The sequence below is a fragment of the Peromyscus maniculatus genome, chromosome 3 (assembly GCF_049852395.1).
Source record: "Peromyscus maniculatus bairdii isolate BWxNUB_F1_BW_parent chromosome 3, HU_Pman_BW_mat_3.1, whole genome shotgun sequence".
Taxonomy (NCBI): Eukaryota; Metazoa; Chordata; class Mammalia; order Rodentia; family Cricetidae; genus Peromyscus; species Peromyscus maniculatus.
The window spans coordinates 86,071,460-86,087,889 of record NC_134854.1 but is presented as its reverse complement, the minus strand read 5'-3'; the positions used below and the strand labels follow the sequence as shown (position 1 = coordinate 86,087,889).

At 39.1% G+C, this 16,430-nt stretch overlaps 1 protein-coding gene across 2 annotated transcripts in view; it reads right to left on the bottom strand.

Annotated features, from left to right (window-relative positions):
* Window positions 1-16,430, bottom strand: part of Grid2 (glutamate ionotropic receptor delta type subunit 2) — a 1,417,491-nt gene that overhangs the window by 132,666 nt on the left and 1,268,395 nt on the right. The window lies entirely within an intron of this gene.

Below are 16,430 nucleotides of genomic sequence, written 5' to 3'. Positions count from 1 at the left end.
TAAAACAGTACGGTGGGTTTGCCGGCTTTGTCTCAGTGCTTCCAGAAGCAGGAAGTGCAGCTCATTATAACTATGTGGTGAGATTAACAGTAGCCTTGCCTCAGTGTTTCCATAAATGTGAAATACATCTCATTGTAACTACCACTTAGTTCAAGATAATGTGGAAGCTGATTCTAAAATTATTTTGAAAGGATTTAAAGAAGGTAATTTTAATTTGTTTTTACTTTTAAAAGGTATAATTGGACATCTGTCTAACTCATCATGCTTCAGCCTCCTGGGAGCTGGTAGTGTAGATCTGCATCTCATGCCTAGCTAGGACAGAATGGTTTAAAACTGTATTTTTACTTGTAAAGTGCTTTCTCTGATTTCAATATAGAATGTTATTTGCCACTTGTGGAGTTTTCTCATGTTTCCTATAGCAATTTCTTCATAAACAGATTGATGAAAATGCACTTTTTTTTTCATGGGTTCAGATAATAGCTCGACACTATCTATGCTGTAAATGTTTGCAGGTAAATATGAATTTTATAGACAGCTCAAGATCATTTCTATGGCCTGGAAGTATTATGGTAAAGCCTATAAAACCTACATTTGATTGAATGTTCTACTGGGAATAACTGCATGCAGTGTTTGAATTAGATTAGGATATTTTCTAAAAATATAAAATGTTAGTTAATCATATGTTTCTTCTTAGTTATTGATGATGTAATATTACAGAAAAAGTTCTTTTCGTATGTTAATATTGGTAGATCATACCATTATTCATTTTTTATTTGTTTCTTTTCACTTTTCATATAGTGAGTCTTTTAGTTACTTACTCAAAACTCATTTGTGAATGAGCCTATAAGGAGGTCATCATGTGCTGGGATGAAATATTACACATTTTTTATTTTTTAAATGTCCAGTCATATAGAGAAATCAAATCATATTCTTTTTTGTCAAAACAAGAATAAAATAAATAAAATACACTGTAGGGAAGGAGGCTAGAATCTTAGTCAAATTTGAGAAGTTATAACAAAAACATTTAATTTGTAAGAAATTCATGATAATGACTACATAAATGAGACCTCTAGAGTAGCTCAAGTTTTCCCAGCACAATTTTAATATTTCAATGTATAACTCAAGGAGAATCAAAGGGAGAAAATTTGATCTTGAAGCTTTAAATACTATTGATATTAAATATTGTGTCTTTAGAAAGATAACATTTTGGAAAGTTAGAAATTTATCAACTAGATATTTGGCTTTTTACTTTATAACTCTAATTTTAATGATTTATTAGATAATGATTTTCTTCTTTTTTGTTTTTGTTTTGTTTTGTTTTTCGAGACAGGGTTTCTCTGCGTAGTTTTTCGCCTTTCCTGGAGCTCACTTGGTAGCCCAGGCTGGCCTCGAACTCACAGCGATCCGCCTGGCTCTGCCTCCCGAGTGCTGGGATTAAAGGCGTGCGCCACCACCGCCAGGCTGATTTTCTAATTTTAATGATATAATTCAATTTTGAATATATGTAATTTTTCTTCATCACATTTTTTTTTGAGACAGGCTCTCACTATGTTGTCTAGGCCGGGTTTGAATTTGCAATCTTTTAGCCTCAGTCTCTTGAGTATCTGGGTTTGCAAGCACACAACTACTGTACCTTGCTAATGTCTATGTTTTAAAAGGAAAGTAGACTTTCCAAACTAGGGATCTGTTCTGTTTTCTATGATTCTTTGAATATTTCTTTAGAAAAATATATTGGAGAAGATATGATGTGAGATAAATTCATAAGGTTATGTAACTTTTCAAAACAGGACACCAGCATGATTGAACCTTTGTTTTCTGTGATATGAATGGTAAAACTTCCATTTTCTATATCCTATTAAGTTACTTTTGAGCAGAGAATTGGACAGTCATCACCACTGCTTATGGATTTTTCTAACCTCAGGCTTTTTATCAGCTTTAAATTTGAGAAAATTTAAAGAAAGTCTACCACTTGGGAACCAGATTTGCTGATTCTAAAGTGCATTTTTGAGTTACTTCTCTGGTGTGCTGTTCTGACGGACAGATGAGGTCAAAAGGTGGCGTTAAGGACCAGGTGGTGGCCTACAGCGTTTCCTTCCAGAGTCATGATTATAGGTTATTGAACATGATCAAGGCGGAATGGGTCTGGAGCCCTGGTTAGTTCCTTAGAGGTTTCTATTAAGTTCACTTTTTAGCTAAAGTGTGTGATTTTGTTATAGCCTTTGTTGTTCAATGGGGTACCCCTTAACAAAGCCTATTTAAACCCTTCATTAGGGGAAGAGGCTGTGTGACCTTCCTTTATTCACTTGTGAACTGGTATTTTTCAATCAATTCCTTATTGTCTTTATAAAAAACGCATAACATTTTCTTCATAGGTTTTTGAGTTCTATATGCTTATTTCATAATCCTAAATTTTACTGGCCATTTAAGCCATCCGTTTAAATGCATTTGTTCTATTTTTATTCTCTTGTGTCTATTGTTTTATTGGGCAGTTTCAATAGTCTGCTACTACATAAGCTTCCCCTCTCGCTCAGGCACTGGAGTCTGTAATAATAGCAATCAAGGCAGTTCATTCTGACAAATGTGTGTCAGAAAAAGCCTGCTGTGGCTTTGAAATATTGAAAGTGACTGATAACATAATGTGTAGAGCAGAATAAATGCATACAAATGGGAGTTTTAGCTGAGCAGTCAAAGTATGAACTAAATACAGTGTCAGAACTCGGCCCTGAAAGCTCCTGGTGCCAGTGGTTACAATGGCAAATTACTAAATGCACTTTGCAAAATGTTTTATGAATAAAGCAGAGGCCAGAGAGTTAACAGCCTTCTTGGTGCCTTGGCTTCTTTGGGAAGCATAATGAAGTGATGTTCCCTTAAAAACTTTCTGGTGTGGAAAGTCAGACGTTGTTTAAAAAGATAAAAGTAGTGAAGGCCAATTGGGAAATATGATTAGAAGGATGACATGAACATTGAATGTAGAATGTGACAAATTTGGCTAGGGGATATCCAGGGTTACATCAAACCCACACCAGTAGTGGTCTCACTAGGTCCGCAGTCTTAGTTATCAACACTGGCAAACTGTAGCCCAAAGTATTCAGTGAAAAGTTATAGAAATAAGGAATTTTAAGTTTCTAATTGCATGCCATCATGCTATAACCTGGTGGTGTCTTGACCTGTTTGGTTCAGGATGAGTACCACTTTTTTTGTCCTGTGTATGCATCCACCCTGTGTATTCTACCCACTCCTTTGTCAGTATCCTTAGGCTATTAAGATTGTTGCAATATCAATGTGCTTGTGTAGAAGTAACTTCCATTTTACTTAATAATGGTCCAAACTTTAAGATTACTAAAGTAAAAAAAAATTAAAGTATAGAAAGACAGCTTAATACTTCTTATGACTTGATACTTCTATGCCAATGCTGCAAAGCCTCTGGGAAAATAACCTTGTAAATATGAGGCTTAGTATTCCTGGTAGTTGCAGTTATCCACGGGGGTCTTGGATCACATCCCCCATGGTTCAGAAGGAGCTGTTGCATTAAGATACATCCAGAAACTTACAGGAAAATATTGACTGGCAAATTGCTAAAACCTGTTCTCATTTTTGAAAAGCATACTGACATTTAAAATGGGACATTTGAAGAAAGAGCTAATAAAACTAAATCCTTCTAATATTTGAACACTGCATAGCTGGCAGATAAAGTATGAGACTCGCTGGCTTTACATATGACATACATCTTCCTGAGTTCTGCTTCTCCAGTGATAGAGATTCTGATAAAATCAGCCCTTGATGTGTAGAGTCCAGCAGGGACTGCGCTGTCACCCAGGAAAGAAACTGCTGTGCACTAAAAGTAAGGTATTTCCTCCAAGTTCAGTTAAGTAGTCAAGCCACTGGGGGAAAAACCCCCTTGCTCCATTTCCTTCCTCTTTCTTTTCTTCCTTCCCTGGTTCTCTTTCCTGGTTAACTATAGTTGGAAGGCAGCTCATTCCTCCTCAGGGATGTCAAAGACTGGAGATGTAAGTTGAAAGGGTCTGTGCGTATTGTTCTGGCAGTTTTCACACACACAAAACAGAACACTTCTGGGCAGTGTTATAAATATTGGTATTATGGAATATGCCTCAAGCCATGTTCTTTTTAGAAGTGTGAATGAATTTTGTATTTTCAAGTCTCAGAGTTCAAGAGTCCAAGCCGGAGATTCACTGGAACTGGCAGATGCCCTCGGAGCTGTTGCCAAATATATTAAGTAATAAAAATGGAACTTGTCCTCTCTGCTGCTATCAGCATGGTTATCACAAGAAGACCAGACACTGAGCTGTGAGCGTGGGGGTGGGGATTTGGGGACTGCTAACGGTGTCCCCATTCTTTCTCTTATAGTTTACACAAGGTTTTAAAACTGTTCCACATTGTTTCTTATCTCTAAAGTCTAATTCTCAGCCCCATTTTAACTCCATCTCTCCTCTGGATTCATGCAGTACATTTATGATAACTCTCCCAGAGCTGGGGTCTAGATTAAACAATAACCAACACTGCAAATTGGGTGAATCTTCATGGAAATTAAACCTTCTATATCGGATGTCCCCAAGACCCTTTGGTGACTTCTGATCATGCTCAGGACAGGCTGGACGGTGGCCAGGAGTCTCCAGCCTCAGTGGAAAGGCCTGAGAGGTCCCCTTTGTCCTTTCATCTTCTCCAGGGCCTATTGGCTGCATATGCCCATCATCTTGATGCTCTGTGGAGCTTCTTTTTCCTGTCCCCTTTACTGAGTATTTACTTCACCAACTCTGTTCATTGCTAGGTTCCCTACAGTCAATACACCAGACTGATGGTTTGAAAAAGACCTGCTTTTTCCTCTCATTTTTTAAAAGATTTTATTTATTTTATGTATGTGGTACAACTTTGTGCCAGAAGAGGGCATCAGATCCCACAGTAGATGGTTGTGAGCCACCATGTAGTATAGCTGGGAATTGGACTGGGGACCTCTGGAAAAGGAGCCAGTGCTCTTAACCTCTGAGTCATCTCTCCAGCCCACTTCCTGATTCTTGAGGCTGAGTGCTTGTTCAGGCTGCCTGCAAGGTTCTGGGATTCACCTCTTTTGACCCTCTGCAAGTCCGTGCTCTCATTTTTTATTTTTGTTTTGTTTTGTTTTGAGATCATGTTTCTCTGTGTAGTTTTGGTGCCTGTTTTGCTCTGTAGACCAGGCTGGCCTCAAACTCACAGAGATCTGCCTGGTTCTGCCTCCCGAGTGCTGGGATTAAAGGCATGTGCTCATCTTCTGTTCTTAAGGGACATCAGTGATATTGGATAGGGCACAATTTGCTGACTTTGTTTAACTTCAGTTACTTCTTTACCATACAGTCACATTTTGAAGAACTAGGGCTAAGCCTTCCACTTTTTGATTCAATGTTCTCCACCTTCAGTTATTGTTGGATTATCTTTTCATCCCCAATTCACCAAGGAAATCTTGTCAACACTTATACACCCTGGATTTCCCTGTATTCCTACCACACACCAGATGAGAAGAAAGTCATTCACTGACTTGTTCGATAAATAGTAAATGACTTGGAGGCTGGGTTATATTGTAAATCCATTGCCCACAATGAATATCGGGCACTTAGTATGTGGTCAGTGCATACTGAGAGCCACCAAGATCCTATACCCATCGCAAAGAAACCTAACTGTCACTCCCTCACAGAAGGCCGCACTTGCTGGAGACAAGTCTGTGTTTTCTCTTTAGGCTGTTTTCAAAAGTCTTATGCATCCTTAAGTTATTTTCTGCATTAGTCCTCTAATGGGAAGCATCAACCCACACAGATGGCAATGTCGAGGTGGTGAGAAGTCCCACAGTAAACTCTCTGCTAACAGAGCTGCATGAGTTTTAAATTGTAAGGACAGTAGCTCTCAAGGAGAGCTAGGGAGCCCAAAGGTGCTCTTTGCTGGTGCTCATCATGGGACCTGTCTTTCCTGTACAATTTGAGCTCCATGGAGTAATGACATCCTTTTAGAACTCCCCCTGTGCACTCTGGGAGCCCTGAGACTTAAGTCCTGTGTTCTCAAAAGAACGACTCCTCTGTGCTGCCTGCGAAACTGGTTGTGTGCACCAGGCCGTCTCTGGTGGTAAAGAAAGGGAACACTAACCTGTGGGAACACATCATTTGGCTGTCCACTGTCAGCATTAAGATGGATTTTCAGTGTTGGCAGAAGATGCTAGAGGCTCTGAAGGTGGGATGTAATGGCTCATTATTTAAATTTTTCCAGAAGAGATTTCTTCACCATCTTTTGGGAGATTGTGCAGAATCTGTACCCTAAAGGTAGCCAGTTTTCAGTGAATGATTTTATAGATGATGGTCACAATGGCTATTTTAGACCTAAAATGGTCACCTTCACATCTGAATAAAACTGAATCTAGTCATTTTGTATTCAGCTTGCTAGCTCTACAAACCTTTGTTTCATAATGGGGAAAATTTTGTAGCATGTGTATAAAAGGTTTCAAGGGACACCCCATTTAAGTTTTCAGTTTGTTCTCCTTTTATTTTAATCAATGATAACACAGAAAAGCTTTGCTTGAAGTTTTTTTTTTAAAGCTTTTCTTTGAACAAGCCACTTTTCTCATTTATTTTTTACAATTTTATACATGCACTGAAGGTCAAAAAGTTCTTAGATTTAAAAGTAGGACATAGAATTCTGCATAAACCATCCCAAAGGGCTTTTCTTAAATGTAAGGAATCTGAGAGGCAGTCAGCAGCATTGGCTTACGAAATAGAGTGTATGCCACTCACTGGTCCCAGCACTGATCCGCCTGAAAAAGGAAGCCAAGGGGAGGCTCCTGCATGAGCTGCTTATGCATTCATTATTCCTCCCCACACCTCTACCCCTCCATAGCAAATGGAAGGGATATGTAGTCTTTAAGACCTTTAATTTACAGGGAGGAAAGTGGAAGCCTTGACAGAGGTTGCTCAATTTTAATTTTTGTCAGCATTCAAAACAAAACAAAGCAAAACAAAATTATGCTTCCATCCTAAATGCAAGGGCGTTGCATTCTCCTAGTATAAAAATATACAATCTCAGAACAAATGGCAGCTCTTTAAATTGAGTTCACTGACTTAACATCAGACTTCTTTGTCCTCAGCCCCCGCCCCTTCACGATGGACTGGTGACTGTTCCCTTATCGCTGATATCTGCATGTAGAAGGACTTTAGAAGTTAGTAATGTGTGAGCAGATTTTTGCCATGTAGACAGGCTATCTAAGCTGAGGCAGGTAGTAGGGCAAGAATTAGCCGGAGGCAGTGTGAGGTGTGAAGTCAAGGCTTTGAGGCACAAATCAGCCCCAAGCATCTCACAGTGCCTCAGGAAACAGTTAGCAGGTATGCTGGCTAGTTTTATGTCAACTTGACACAAGCCAGGTCATTTGGGAAGACTGAGCTTCAATTGAGAAAATTTCTCCCACTATGTTGGCCTGTGAGCAAGCTTGTTGGCAAGTCTGTGGTGCATTTTCTTGATTGATGATTGATGGGGGGTAGGGTGGGGGAACAGCTCATTGTAGGAAGAGCTACTCTTGTACTAATAGTCCTGGGTGCTATAAGAAAGAGGTAGAGTAATCCATGGGCAACAATCCAATAAACAGCACTTCTCTATGGCTTCTGCCTTAGCTCTTGCATTCAGGTATCCACCCTGTTTGAGATCCTGCCCTGACTTCAGTCAGTGATTGTAGGTGGAAGTTTCTCTTCTGCCTGTCTGTTCTCAAATACCCAGCAGCCACTTCCCAAATAATTGATTCAGAGGCTTAATATAACTTATAAATACTCAGCTGGTAGCTCTTACATTTAAATTAACTCATAATTCTTATCTATGCTTAGCCATGTGGCTTGGTACCTTTTCTCCATATGGCATTCTCATCTTGCTTCCTTGCATGTCTGGCTGGTGACTCCTGACTCGGCCCTTTCTCTTCCCAGAATTCTCCTAGTCTGGTTACCCTACCTATACGTCTTGGCTGGCTACCAGCCAATCAGCATTTTATTAAACTAATTCAAGTGACAAATATTCACAGTGTACGAGAGCATTATCCCACAGCAAGTGATGGTCTGTGATGTTGACCTGTAAGGTGAAATAATCCCTTTACTTTTGACCCTGTTATTTTATCACTGCAATAGAAAGGCCAATGAAGACTGCAGGAGAGAAGGGCAGCGGGATGGGGTGGGGTGGGGATGGGTGGGGTGGGTGGGGTGGGTGGGGTGTGGTGGGGGTGGGGGTACCTTGTAGATCCTTTGTACATCTTTCTCTCCTTATCTTCATGACGCCTGATTCAATACTTCCTACCTACTTACATTCTAAATGTACAGTTTTGAAAACTCTACTGTACTAATGGTTACAAATCTGTGGATAGAAAGAAATATTAAAAAATAACACTAAGGAAATCTAGAATTATGTGTCATCTGACCTCTCCTAGGTCAGACGCTGGTCTTTCCTTCTTGAGTTTTGTCTCTTTGCAGTGGTCTAATAAAGATGGCTTTAAAACACATGACAAAGTATCACTACTTTAGTTGAAGTTCACAGGGACTCACTGGATTTTTTTATATGATGCAGATGGGAAACACTAGGGCTGAGCCTTGGGGTATATGAGACTTAATTTCCTTCTTCAAACAACAGAAACTATCATTGTGAGGTTTTCTTCTCCCTCTGTGAAAACCAGGTGAGATTTAAGTGACTGCAGTGGTAGTATTTCCACTTTCAAGGGATTATATTAATAATGATAGGACAAGTTACTGTGACAAGGACCATGGATAAGCATGTGGTGGGCTGAGGGGAGACCCTAGCACCAATTAATGTCAAAAGTCAAGTCTGTGATGGAAAACAACTATTCTGATGTCTAGCTTGAGTTCCAGAGACTCTAGCTGGTCAATGAGGATTCTTGGGCAAACCATGGGGACAACAGCAGCAACCTGGAAAAATTCAAAAGGCAATGCCAGATGGCCAAAATAGCCCACATGAAAGGTGACTTTTGATTGGTGAAGATGACCTCATGGTTGATGCAGTAGAAGAAATTAAAGAAGGGTAACTAAAGTAGATATTAAACAGAAATGACAGCTTCAAACTGGTGTGTAACTTTTTTTACTGACTCCATATGAATAATCCCCGATTTTCTCCAGTTTCCTTAGCTATGCGTTCATTCTGTACTATGTTTCTTTATTTCCTATTGAGGCAGGGTTTTGTTATATAGCCCAGGCTAGCCTTACATCATAATTCGTTTGTCTCAGCCTCTGAACACTAGGATTTCTGCAGGCACCACCACACTAGGTTTCCTAATTGACTACACACAATAATGATACCACATATTTAGATGAGGTAACAGAAGGCTGGAGTCACCGGCACATGACTGAATTTACACATCAAAGTATTTCAAAAATTATTGAAATACCTCACAGCGAAGAGCGAAGCAATAAAAGAGATAAATTAGAAAGAATAATAGAAAAGAACAAGAAACTCAACGACCATGTGTTAAAGTAACAGTTCTCAGCATGACTGTGTTAGCAGCAGTAACTGGAACATGGTAGAAATGAAAATTATGCACACTCCAGAATCAGAAATGCCAGGGCTGGAGGGCACAAATGATTGTTTTGTCAGGTCCCCCAGGTGCCCTGACACTTGCTTAAAGGTTGACAAGTGCTGTCTCTCAGGGTAAGGGACCAAGCAGAGGGCCACAAGCTCCATTTAAACCAAACAGCCATAAAATACTCACACAGCTCAGGGATGTAAGATTTCACAGTTGGCTGTCTTCACTCATTCTAAAGGCAGTGTTTTAGCCTCTTCCTCTTTCTTGTTTAAAGTCAGATCCAGGACTTCATTCTTACAATGTACTGTGCCCTGATGGCTTTCTTACTTTATACAGCTGTATCCTAAATCTGTATCCCCTTTATTCATCCCACCCAACCTCCCATCTCATACTTTATTGGTTTTTAGACAGACATCTAGATGTCACTACAAATTCAATGCATGTAAAGTCATCTTCTCACTTTCTCCTCATCCTGTCTCCTCCTGTGATCCTATTTACAGTCTCGCAGGTGAGCACAGGGAGTCTTTCCTCCTCCTCCTCCTTTCACACTCCAGACAAAACTGGTGAAGGACATGACCTCTGGAGTTAGATTCCTCTAGGTTCAAATCCCAGCTACTTATTAACTATAATTTAACTATCATCACAGCTGTTACTTTGTCAGATTCCTTGACTATAAAATGGGATGCCAATAGCACCTGGCTACGGGTGTTCTGAGGACAAGGGGGGTAGTTAGTGTGAGAACTTTTGAGGAGTGTGTGGTGAGTGACAGCTGCTCAGGTGTGGGCCATGATTTTTTCCCTCTGTATTCTCATCTGTCAGCTTTCCTTCAGATTTGTGGTAGGGGATAGTACAGTCACCTTTTCCATTCACCAGGTCATCTAAGACACTAGTGTGGATTCTACCGCAGATAGCTCAGGCTGGGATAGGTATGGCCTCAGATGAACTCACTATACAGAGCAGACAGAACCTCAGTTACACTGAAAAGACCGGTTTCTTTCTTTTCTGAATGAGAAGCACATGAAGCTTGTTCCTTGTGTTGCTCCTGTTAGCATCCTTTGATCACTGAGCAGGCTGGCCCTGCCTCTACAAGGGGGGATGTTTAGAGAGGTGGAACAGAGCATACTACTTAGCATGGTTCTGTTGATCCATTAAAACCCCAGATTCCAGTTATGTGGTTGAAGACAGGGTTTCATTGTGTAACCCAAGCTTGTGTTAAACTCACCATCCTCCTGTGTCAGCTTCTGAAGTATGTAGGTTATAGATGTGTGTCAACACACCATGTTTACATCCAGATTTCTGTTTTGTGAAATGATCCTTTCCATAAGAATCCATTTGGAATTTCCTTTTTATAATCAAAAGCTTGTTGTTTTGTCATTTTCATTGCTAGAATTTAGAAACTACCCAGGGCCGTATCTTTTCTGATCATTCTCCTCCCATTCATCCCATTCATTTCACTTAAGCATTCTCTTCTCATGACTGATAAAATAGTTTGTAGACCCCTCAGGCCAAAGCCCTTCACCTGGATCACAGATCTTTTCACATTTGCATTTTCTACGCAGAACTGTCATTTTATCTCCAAAGTTTCACATTGGTAAGAAAAAATTATAACATTAACCAGTCTTACTAATAAAAATCTTAAGTTTACCAAACTCAAAGCTGAGGTCTCTATCCTGCTTGCTTCTTGACTTGCCTTGGGTCACTCTTATGCCCCTTCTGGCTTACCTCTCACTCCCCCCTCTTTCCCCCAGGATGCAGGATCCCTGGACCACTGCCCTGGCTTCTGCTGGCCTTTCCTCACACCCTCCTCTGTCGCTCCTCCTTTTATAGCATTTGCTTTGAGCAGGTCTCTTGCCTCTGTAATGTCTGCAGCTCACTTTTCTTAGACGAGAAGGCTCTCAACTCTTTACTGTGGTTCTCCAGCAGCACTTGAATGTACGGCTCCGTCCAACGCTTTACTCTCTCTGCCCATCCCTCTTCTGTCTGTTCACTCCCTGCTTTCCTTGACCTCTCTAAACTTGCTCCCAGGGAATGGCTTTTACACCCATTTCTTACGCATTAAACACTGCTCCCTCATGTTTCGTGTTTCAGATTCTGACCGGACGCTGCCTCCTTGAAGCAGTCTTCTGGCCCACCTGTACACAAATCTGTCACTATTTTCTATTCTCATAGTATTTTCTCCACAGTACATTTCCAGTATTACGTTGCTCCTTTACTTAATGTAAGCTCCCCTTCTCTGGCTTTCTACTGTAATATAAACTCTAGGAAGATAGCAACTTGGTCAATATCACTCTCTGTTTTGTCTCCAGAAAAGAATAACAGCCAGAAACTGCAGCCCATAAATGATGCTTGGAACATAAGCCTATATGTTTGACAAGGGGCAAATATTCCAAATATATGAAGCACACCTAAAATTCAATACTAAAAAAAATTAAAATGTACAATAAGTCAAAATAAACATCTTAAAATGGTGACAAGGAATAACAAGTATAAGAAAAAATCAACATCACTAATCATCATGAAAATATATGGTACAGTAAAAACATTTAATATAAAAATGGTGCAAAGATTAGGAGGTACTAGTGAGGGTGTGGGGAAAGGCAATGCTTCCACTGTTGGTAGAAATCGAAATAGTCATTATGGAGAACAGATTGGAGATTAGAGACAGAACTACCATCTAAGAGTGATAGAGTAGGACACCTGATGGTCTCCATATGTAAGCGCAGATTCATGTATCCACACACATGTATATGAATGCATAGCACACGTAAACTGAACACACATCAATATATATTAAATTTGCTAGTAATAAAATCACAGTTCTGATCATGGCTAGTCTTTAGTAACTTTGCAGATTGGTTAGTTGCATCCAGGACAGCTACATGTGATATAGGCTGTCAATGCATTAGCATGCATTCAGAGGACATCTCTCCCACCCAGCTTTGTGACTTTGGAAAAACTGTAAATCTTTGAATAAGTTTTCTCAAATGTGAAGTGTTTAGAAGCTTATGTTGGGATTGTTACTTAACCTAGACAGGGACCTTATCATACACAGTTCCTTTCACTCATTAAGTCTTTTTTGAATGTTAACTACTGTCTTAGAAGACAGTGTTGTTTTTGTGTAAGCCAGGAATAATGCATTCATCCATAGTCAGGGTTTCAGACATAGAGGCCAATAGCTAAGCCATGGCTCTTCTTCATTGACAATAACATTAGACTCAGGAGTTAAGTTTTCTTGATAGCACCTAAGTTTTGAGAAGAGACGTTAGCATACATATGAACTTCCTAAATATACATATATATGTGAATACACACACACATGCACATGTACACATCCATATATATGAAGGGATATCATTTTAGGCTTTTGAACAGTTAAGATTCTGAGTTCAGCTCTGCAGTTAATTTAACACTTCAAAGAGATCAATCTAAAAATTACATTTTTCTTAAACACGTTAATGAAATATTTGACTAATTATAATTTTCTTTTTTCAAAATTTACTAACTTACTAATAACTACTGTTTAAATGGCTACATAAAATATTAGATAAACAAATAGCTAAGAAGCAGTAAGTGCTAACAACACACAAAGTGTCAACAACACGCACACGTGTGCGCGCACACACGCGCGCACACACACATACACACACACACACACACACACACACAATTTCCATGGGATTTGTGAGAAGGTTTTTGTTTCTTTGGTATGCACAAAGTAGGTAAGTTGGTAGAAGAAAACAAAAGTCCTTGTATATCTCAAAAGACAAGCTTAAGTATTACTGTGATGGGCAATGCTAGCAGTGAATTCTGTACCTGAACTAGGAGTTGTATTAAGATGTTAAACTTCTGCTGGCTGGGCTGATTACCTATTTTTGGCCAGACTAAGGAAATAAAAATTGTATAATATTCTGTGGTAAAAAGTGTATATGATAGCACTTGCTGGTTTTAAAGTCATCTCTTCACACATGGTTACAAAAATGAGTCTATCAGCACAGCCCATGTCTTCTGAGCTCACCCCGGCCTTGGTATCAACTCAGTGTAAGCACTTGTAGCATAATAGCCCTGTGCTTACATACAAATCTGTGACAAGCAATTGTGCAACGTTGCCTGTGATTGCAGATCATCTCCATAACTACACAAGCATTTGAAAAACTTGACAAACAGAAGATAATACAAATAGTTACTCTATCAACACATATTTTCATTCTAGAGCTGATATTCAATATATATTATATTACTCTGATACAGACACAAAGTCATCTGAAAAATAATGAAAATTGACTTTGAAATTATCCATCAGAGCATTCTCATCTTCACTGAAAACCATCACAGCAGCTTTCAATGATCTGGTGTAATCAGTGCTTGGGATGAGCTGATTCATCAAAGCTGCAGATAAGAGTCACCAGTGTTGACAGTGGTTACCTTTGGTGTCCTTCACAACTTTTAAAAGCAGTTAATAAAATGATCCCATTTCCTTAATAGTGATAACAAAAGGGAAAGGTTGCAAATATATTCTGATTCCAGGCAGAGATTCTGGGGAAGAAATTAACGTTGCATCTGGATTTAAAGAAATGAGCTGACACATGCTTGGCTGTCCAGTCATATTCCAATCCTAGCTCCACCTTCCTCCAGATGTACAAGGAATCAGAATGCAGGCAGCTGATATTAAGGAACTACATAGAAAGGGACAATTCCCAGCTTTCCATATTGATAATTCAGTCTTAACAGACAGAAACAATGCCCAATGCTTAATATTGCATTTTAGGAGTTCATTGGAGTATGTTTCTTCAGAATTAAAATCTCTGATAAAGGAAGGGCTCCAGAGATGCTACGAAACAAGTGCTTGGTATGATTAACTTAATATATCTCTGATTGCTTTCATTTTACTGCATTTTTTGCATAAAAGACTAAGAAATAAGATCTTACAGCTAAGAACATCTAGAGCGGCATGAAAGTCAGTTAGCCATAATGAGTCATCAATAACCCTATCTCAGCTGATGTCATGGCCTCACTGGACTTCTCTGCTGGTTCTTCGGCAAGGAACCACCTTTCATTTCACTTGAACACTCTTTTCAGCCTCACGTGAAAATGAAATGCCCTCATTTCTCAGAAGCAGCTTTTCTATTTCCTCTGTCCTTGTCCTCTTTGGCCAGTTAGATCAGACCTTCACTGCCTCAGGATACCATGTTTGTTCTAGTATTTCCCAATTCAATGCCATCCTTCACATTAGATGGGTATAGCCTTTCCTCTCATGCCAGATTTGCTATCTCATTCACGGGCTCCAGAACTGACAAAAGTCCTTTGTACTGCTCATGGCCTATTATACAAATTTCAAGTGTTCTTTTAGACATGAATTTCCTTATCGTTTCTCAATCCATTCTGCTGTTGTCGATTCTTTCCTGTGGTTTCTATTATTTTGTTATGAATTATCCATTTCCTTTCAATCTAACTGTTCTCAGTTAATCTTTTGGTTATCAAGTTCAAGGCTCACAATCTCTGTAGAGCTATTAATCATTTTCCCATTGCTTAATTCTATATAGTATTCTCTTCAATTCTTTTCACATCTAAACTACACAATGTAACACTAAATGCATAAGTAAAATTGATATTCTGCATGTAGATGCATGTGTCAATGCACATTATGCACATTTACAGAAATGTCTAAGTTGTTATTATTTCATGTGAATGGGTTTTTGGATTTCCAACTAAGCTGCAAGTATATTGTATTCAGTTTCCCTGTGGTATTATTGATTTTTTTCAGCTTGTTCCTTTTAGAATCTGCTCATCAATAAATGTGTTTTGATTGATTAATCATTATTTCAACTTTAATTTTTTTTGCTTTTCAACTATATGCGTTTTGTTTTTGTCTTATTTATGTAGAACAAGAAGGTATTGATGGAATATTAGATAATTGTTTGTAACTGTATGCCCCTTTCTTTTAGGAGTACACTGGCCCGCTCCATTGACTTTGAACCTGGTCAGTGGGGTATGAGTAGATGTGTGCTGCATCTAAGAAAGAGGTGAGGCAAGAAAGCAAGTGCCTGGTACTCTCTTTACAATGAGAACAGGCTAAGCAAGACTAGGATGCTTTGCTAACCTGGGCCGTAAAACTGGGAGCTGAAAAGAAAGCAGATCTTTAGATGACTCCCAGCTCAGAGCAGCAGCTCTCATGGTTCAGGAATAGAAACTTTGGAGTTTGTTTTCATTTCTAAAATTACTGACTAATACAGATCATTAGACGCAGTCTTCATCATTTTTCAGAGGAGAAAGGTCTAGCTTTTCTATGGTCACTCAATGGAAGAGCTCTGACATGGTTACGGATGGGTGCTTTGCAGATCTCTGCCCTCTGAATTGACTGCCCTTTTGCTATTTCCCAGTTTGAAGAAACACATCTGAGATTTATGCTTAGTGCTTGCTGTCTGAACCCAAGTGTTTTTCTGATCTGGCATTATCTTCTAGTGAGTATCAAGTAATAAAGGGTAAAATTAATGTCACATAGCCAATATCTCTACCTAGAAAATCATGGACCCCTCCTTTGAAGTCAAAGTTTGTCTTGTAAATAGAATGAGATGCTGTGATTCTTTCTGATAGAAATTATTAATCTAAAAATATTGCCAAACTTTATTTCTTAAACAATTTCCTGTCACACAACATTCTAGATTGAAGGTGGATGTATTATCTTTATAAGTTTTTCCCTGTGTTCCACGACAATCATCTCACACACACTTTAATACCAGATGGAGAATTCTAAAGTATTTATCATTCCCTTCATAAAATTCCAATGAAAATATCCATATATATATTTATGCAAATTAGTATTCTAATTTGGTCCCGAAGTACATTTTGTGCTTTAATGTTCTTAGAAATAAGTTAATTTCCACAACTCTATGCT